Genomic DNA, 6,559 nt, shown 5'->3' with positions numbered 1-6,559 from the left:
GGAAACTAACCTTATTCCTTGGACTGTGTTTTCTAATTAAACTAAAAGTGTTACTTTTCTAGACTGTTCTAAATTGCCTAGTTTTTCTGTCAGATTTCCTGGACTTTATAATAATACAGCTTGTTCCTAGACTGAATTTCTGATTATAGGCACAAGTCTGATAAAATTAGCTGCTGCCCATCAAACATAGTCCACATTGGTCCTCACTCCTGGCTATCACCAGCTATATAGAGAAACCTGGGCATATAACACAGAAAGGGTAACTTGTGCTTTTGCATTTCCTTCCCACTTGCACATTACAACTATTAGATTCATATAATGAATACATAAGGAGTACCTGAAATGTGCTATACAATTAAAAAAGAGAGAGAGTCCTTTCTCACCAGGCAAATAAAATTTCAGGAATTTTCAGTTTATTTTCTTTTCAATCTTTGTCCAGTGGTTTTCAAACATTTTTAGTTTGATTACCATTTTTTCATAACTAACATTACTTAATATATGTTGGTGCTTAGTTGCTAAGTCATGTCTGACTCTTTTGTAACCTTATGGTCTATAACCTGCCAGGCTCCTCTGTCCATGAGATTTTCCAGGCAATAATACTGGAGTGGATTGTCATTTCTTATCCAGAGGATCTTCCCGACCTAGGAATTGAGCCACCAGCTCCTGCATTGGCAGATAGATCCTTTACCACTAAGCCACCAGGGACGCCTACTTAATATATAACACAGATAAAAACTGAAAAGCCGGTTTAGCAGCAGGCTTAGTGGAGGGCAGCCACCCAAAACCCTAACACTCAGCCTCCAAAGCAGACACTGAAGCACCTTTGAGAATCCTGGAGCCTCATAGAGCACCTTTAAATCCAGGGACATAGCCAATCAATATTTTGGGGGTTATAAAACGTGATTCAAAGGCACTGTATGACTTGCCCATCATCTGCCAACCAGAGGCACACCCAAAACTATCCATGTCTCCTGATATGCAGGTTCCAGGTTCTTTCCAGGGAACCATAACCACTTCTTGCTTTTAGTAATATAGACAATTTGTCAGAAATATTTCTTCTAAGGCTTGATGAATTCTTATGATAGGTTTGATTACATTCTAGAAGCAAAAAAGATAAAGCCTCCAGAATTGCTCATCTCTGATATTAGACCTTAAAAGTTGATTTTTTAAAGTCTTATCTCTTCCATAAAGCAGATGGATGAGAAGATATTTCAACAGCCTCTCACAAAGTCAGAGCACTAACTATAGCTCAGAGGAAAGAAAAGATTTATTCACCTTTGAATCACTGCAAGAAATTCCTGCTCCTAATACCTCTCCTAGCAAGTAGCAATCCTGTATATCTCCAGGAAAAACATGAAATGGTAAACACTGTTGCAAGCCCAAGGCTGCCAGCCATCTCAGCTTATTTCTCTTCCATTGTTTTGCCCTTTTGTACCATTGCCCCAGATGCTTCCTCACATCTTCTTTCGATATTTAGAGTGAAGTTATGATGTCACAACCTTTGCCTCCATTTTCCCATGTCATGTGTCCCACTGCCAATAATACATACTCATTATTAAGAATAGAGTGGCAGCTACAGCACAGTGGTCAGAACAGGAAAAATGCCTCCTCCTACATCACTGCTCATTATTGCTCACTGCTCTGCATGTATCTAAACTACTCTTAAAAACTAATTTGGGCTGGCTTCATCTCTAGCTCTTAATCACAATAAAACATTTTTTCTCACTTCATCAATTAGTATATATTCATAGCCAGGAGTCTAACGCTTTAAAAAAAAACCAGTTAATTTCAATCCTTTATTTAAAATAAAAACATTAACTGTTCCCATGCTATGCTGGTAAAACATTAAACCCAAGCTCCCAAGGTACATTGCTTTTATATTACAGGTATTGATATGTGACCCTTACCATTATAGACCAATTAAAAGTGAAATTTTATGGTATCCCAGCATGCAGTCTGCTTTTAAAGATTAAAAAAAAAAAAATGAAGAGTGAAGAATAATGAATTACAAAGGTAGCTGAAACTATCAAAAAGTGCTTAATTTAAAAAGGTACTTCCCATAGTTGTGGTTCAAATGTTGATGCTCATAGCTAAATTAGTTTACAACTCAACTGCATTAAATCCCCTAATTATTCATTTATTACTATGTATACTGTTTAAAGAGGCCAAGTGCCCTAAGGACAATTGCTTTATTTTTGTTTTTAATATACACTAATTCCTTGAAACTGATGATCAAGTATATCGATAGATTTCTTCAGTAAAGAGCTTAGTTTTATGTTAGATAGCCAATATATTTTGGAAATTTTTCCAATATTCAGAAGTCATGTACCTGTAACACCCTATGATTTATTATCCTCATTGCACAATTATCTGATGTAAGGAATAGCGTGTTAGTTTATCATATTTGTATAAAATAAGTAAAAACATCATTTTATCACAAAAGTGTCTGCTATATTAATGACTTTGCTTTTTAACCGCATATTTAATTTTTCATGATTTTGCTTCTCCAACTGGTTTAACCTCATATATGTACAAATTAGGTCTCCGTAAATGTTTTTGATATAGAAAAAGAAGATATGCAATGTCTCACATGAACAATATTAAAATAGACCCAACCTGTGTTAATATGCAAAGTAGCCTAACAATAAAATAAAAAGAACACAGAGTCATCCAAATTCTTTGAAAATACTGCAAGCCTTTTTCTCACAAGGATATGTCCTGAGACCTTCATGAATCCCAAATTTGTGAATATACTAAAGCATATTATTCCCTTCATAAAATTCAATGAGGTACAACTGAAAAATTTAGGTGATTACTTCAGACTCTTAATGATTCCATAAATAAAAGGCTGGACTAATTTGTAAAACTATTAAAATGAGTTCTGCCTCTAAAATAAACTTACCATTACATTACATCATGTCATTACTGTAATAATGTGATACAAAATTAACTGAGTCTCTATAGTCTTATAGCTTAAATTGGGCTTTGCCCAGGCATGCATAGCCAAGTGCTTGTGTGGAAGCTGAAATCCACCTGCCAGGCTGAGAATCAGAGATACAGCTGCATCAGGCCTGCATCAGCTTAGTGGAAAGGGTTACTTTTTCAAGTTCTTGCAAAGGCTCTATAAATTTCATTGATGATTCTTCTTCTCCTAACTTTGGACAAGCCAAAGGTGAGTGATAAATCACAAAGTTAGAGACTAGAGTGTTTTTTCTACTCTACCTGTTAGCACTACTGCTTAAAAGGAAACACCAAGTATCTGAGATCCTAGCCTGAGGAGTAATCCTGTACAAGGATTCAGAACACCTGAGGCAGAGAGATGCATGGATTGTTCATCCTTCATGCCCCAAGCAAGGATGGGTAAATGAGTCACTCTATATGGTAGCAGGTAACACAACTCACTGCCCTGAGCTGAAGAAGATGGCAGAACTAGAACAGTGCCTGGTATATTCTCAGACATGGAATTTCCCAAAAAGATAATGCTCAATATAGGCCATTTTATATTTGATCTATTTGAGAAATCACCAGGAGGGAAGCAGTGGGGAGATAGGAGGTCTCAGGTCCCCGAAGGAACTTTGGGGGAGGCATTCAAATAATGAAACTAAAAGAGTGTTCCCCAGGATAGGAAAAGAAGAAAGACTCAGCATTCACGTGCCCAAAACACAAGGTTCTTCTGCAAGCTTTGCCCATGGTACTAGAAAAAAGATAAAGACTTGGAAGGCAGAGAACCAGGAGTCCTTTGTCAAGGTTTGGTCATGGAAAGAGCCAGAAGAGCTAGAGAATAACAAGTGTAGAAAACCTGAAATGTAACAAAGCTAGGGACAGACAAACCCTGTGCACTCCTGGCCCAAACCATTTTGACAGGAGGAATGAAAAAGCAACTGCTAACCCCACCGAAGGCAGAACTGTGCCAAATCTCAAGGAGATCAGGGAGGACAAAACGAGGAGCTTCCTGCTTCCCCTCCTATTTCTGCTTGTGGGAGAGGGTGACTGTTATCACTTTGGTTGTTAAATCACTATTCCAGGAAAAATGATGTCACTCATATCAGAAGGCTAGAGAGAAACTTGAGGCAGATTATTTGAGGACTGATTCCTAGGTTCTGGGTCCAGTCCTTGATGAAGGAGGAATGGAAGAAGAGGGAGGCCAAGGAGGGAAAGGAAACTTTTCTCATTTTTTTCAAGTAATTGTGCCCTCATACAAATAGGAGAAATGTCTGTAAGCTGTCAGAGATGCAGAGGCCCAAAGAAGCACTGAATAAATGCCAAAAGTTTCAAATGAAAGGAATATAATTAAAGCTAAGAAAAGCTCTATTTTACTGATGCTTTCTTTCTAAGCATAAATGAAGTTTCTAGGTAAATGTTTTTGCATTAAAATGCAGGCACCAAATCTTTTTTCCTGAGTCTCTGAGATTGCAATGAAAACCAATTGGTTTACATGTGTCTACAGGTTCTAAAACTTGCTTCAATAGGAATATATCTTTCCCTTGCCGAAATCAAAAACAAGTTCTTTGAAATTTCTGCTTGGAATAGAGATATGTGGTATATATGGGGCTTGACCAGATGGACTGATTAGGTATTTGATCTAGGTATATGGCACAGTGAGGATTTCTATATTCAATTATTTCTAGGATGGTTCACTTTCCCATATATACTGAACTACAACAGTCTTGAGCAAATTAAACTAAATTATTGATAAAAATATGATTGTTTAAATTACTAACATTTGTATTTAAGGGATAGAGTGTTTTGACTTAGGCCTGAATTACGCACAAGAGAAAGAGATAAGAAAGGGTTTGACAGTAGTCTGCCCAGAACTAGGATTAGCAAAATGTTCTTCCGTAAACTAAGACACCTCCACAATCCTTCTTAAATAAAGAATGATTTGTTAATCCCTCAGTATCGACTGTGACAAAGCCTTTGACTGTGTGGATCACAAGAAACTGTGGAAAATTCTGAAAGAGATGGGAATACCAGACCACCTGATCTGCCTCTTGAAAAATTTGTATGCAGGTCAGGAAGCAACAGTTAGAACTGGACATGGAACAACAGATTGGTTCCAAATAGGAAAAGGAGTTCGTCAAGGCTGTATATTGTCACCCTGTTTATTTAACTTATATGCAGAGTACATCATGAGAAATGCTGGACTGGAAGAAACACAAGCTGGAATCAAGATTGCAGAGAGAAATATCAATAACCTCAGATATGCAGATGACACCACCCTTATGGCAGAAAGTGAAGAGGAACTCAAAAGCCTCTTGATGAAAGTGAAAGTGGAGAGTGAAAAAGTTGGCTTAAAGCTCAACATTCAGAAAATGAAGATCATGGCATCTGGACCCATTACTTCATGGGAAATAGATGGGGAAACAGTGGAAACAGTGTCAGACTATTTTTCTGGGCTCCAAAATCACTGCAGATGGTGATTGCAGCCATGAAATTAAAAGATGCTTACTCCTTGGAAGGAAAGTTATCACCAACATAGATAGCATATTCAAAAGCAGAGACATTACTTTGCCAGCAAAGGTCCATCTAGTCAAGGCCATGGTTTTTCCAGTGGTCATGTATGGATGTGAGAGTTGGACTGTGAAGAAGGCTGAGCGCCAAAGAATTGATGCTTTTGAACTGTGGTGTTGGAGAAGACTCTTGAGAGTCCCTTGGACTGCAAGGAGATCCAACCAGTCCATTCTGAAGGAGAGCAGCCCTGGGATTTCTTTGGAAGGAATGATGCTAAAGCTGAAACTCCAGGACTTTGGCCACCTCATGCGAAGAGTTAACTCATTGGAAAAGACTCTGATGCTGGGAGGGATTGGGGGCAGGAGGAGAAGGGGACGACAGAGGATGAGATGGCTGGATGGCATCACTGACTCGATGGACGTGAGTCTGAGTGAACTCCGGGAGTCAGTGATGGACAAGGAGGCCTGGCGTGCTGCAATTCATGGGGTCGCAAAGAGTCGGACACAACTGAGTGACTGAGCTGTTCTGATCTGATTCCTCAGTATCAGTGAGGGATTTGTTTACAGGTCCCCCTTGTGGACACCAAAATCTCTGGACCCTCGAGTTTCTTATATAAAATGATGTAGTACTTGCATATAACCTTCCTACAACCTCCTGTACACTTTATATCATTTCTAGATTACTTATAATACCTAATACAATGTAAATGCTATGTAAATAGTTGTAAATGTAATGTAAATGCTATATAAATAGTTGCCTGCAAGCTGGGAGGGGGATTGCAAATTCAAGTTTGGCTTTTTGAAACTTTCTGAAATTCTTTTTCTTTCCTGAATGTTTTTGATCTGTGGTTGACTCAATCAAAGAGTCAACCAGGTTGGCAGAACTCAGAGATATAGAGAACCAACTGTACAACTGCATACAAAAAATGTTTTCTACTTGGAACTCTTTAGTATGAAAAAGTTTTAATATAAATTAAGGGTAAAATATGTAATAAAAGTAAAAAAGCAAAACTTTCTACTGCTGAGACTTTTTTACCCTATGCTCCAAACTTAAAATGGAATAAAACAATAAACACTATAAATACTGTTTGCTTGACTCTTTCATCCTC

Source organism: Bubalus kerabau, chromosome 10, assembly GCF_029407905.1.
Source record: "Bubalus kerabau isolate K-KA32 ecotype Philippines breed swamp buffalo chromosome 10, PCC_UOA_SB_1v2, whole genome shotgun sequence".
Classification (NCBI taxonomy): domain Eukaryota; kingdom Metazoa; phylum Chordata; class Mammalia; order Artiodactyla; family Bovidae; genus Bubalus; species Bubalus kerabau.
Note: the sequence above shows the minus strand (reverse complement) of the source record.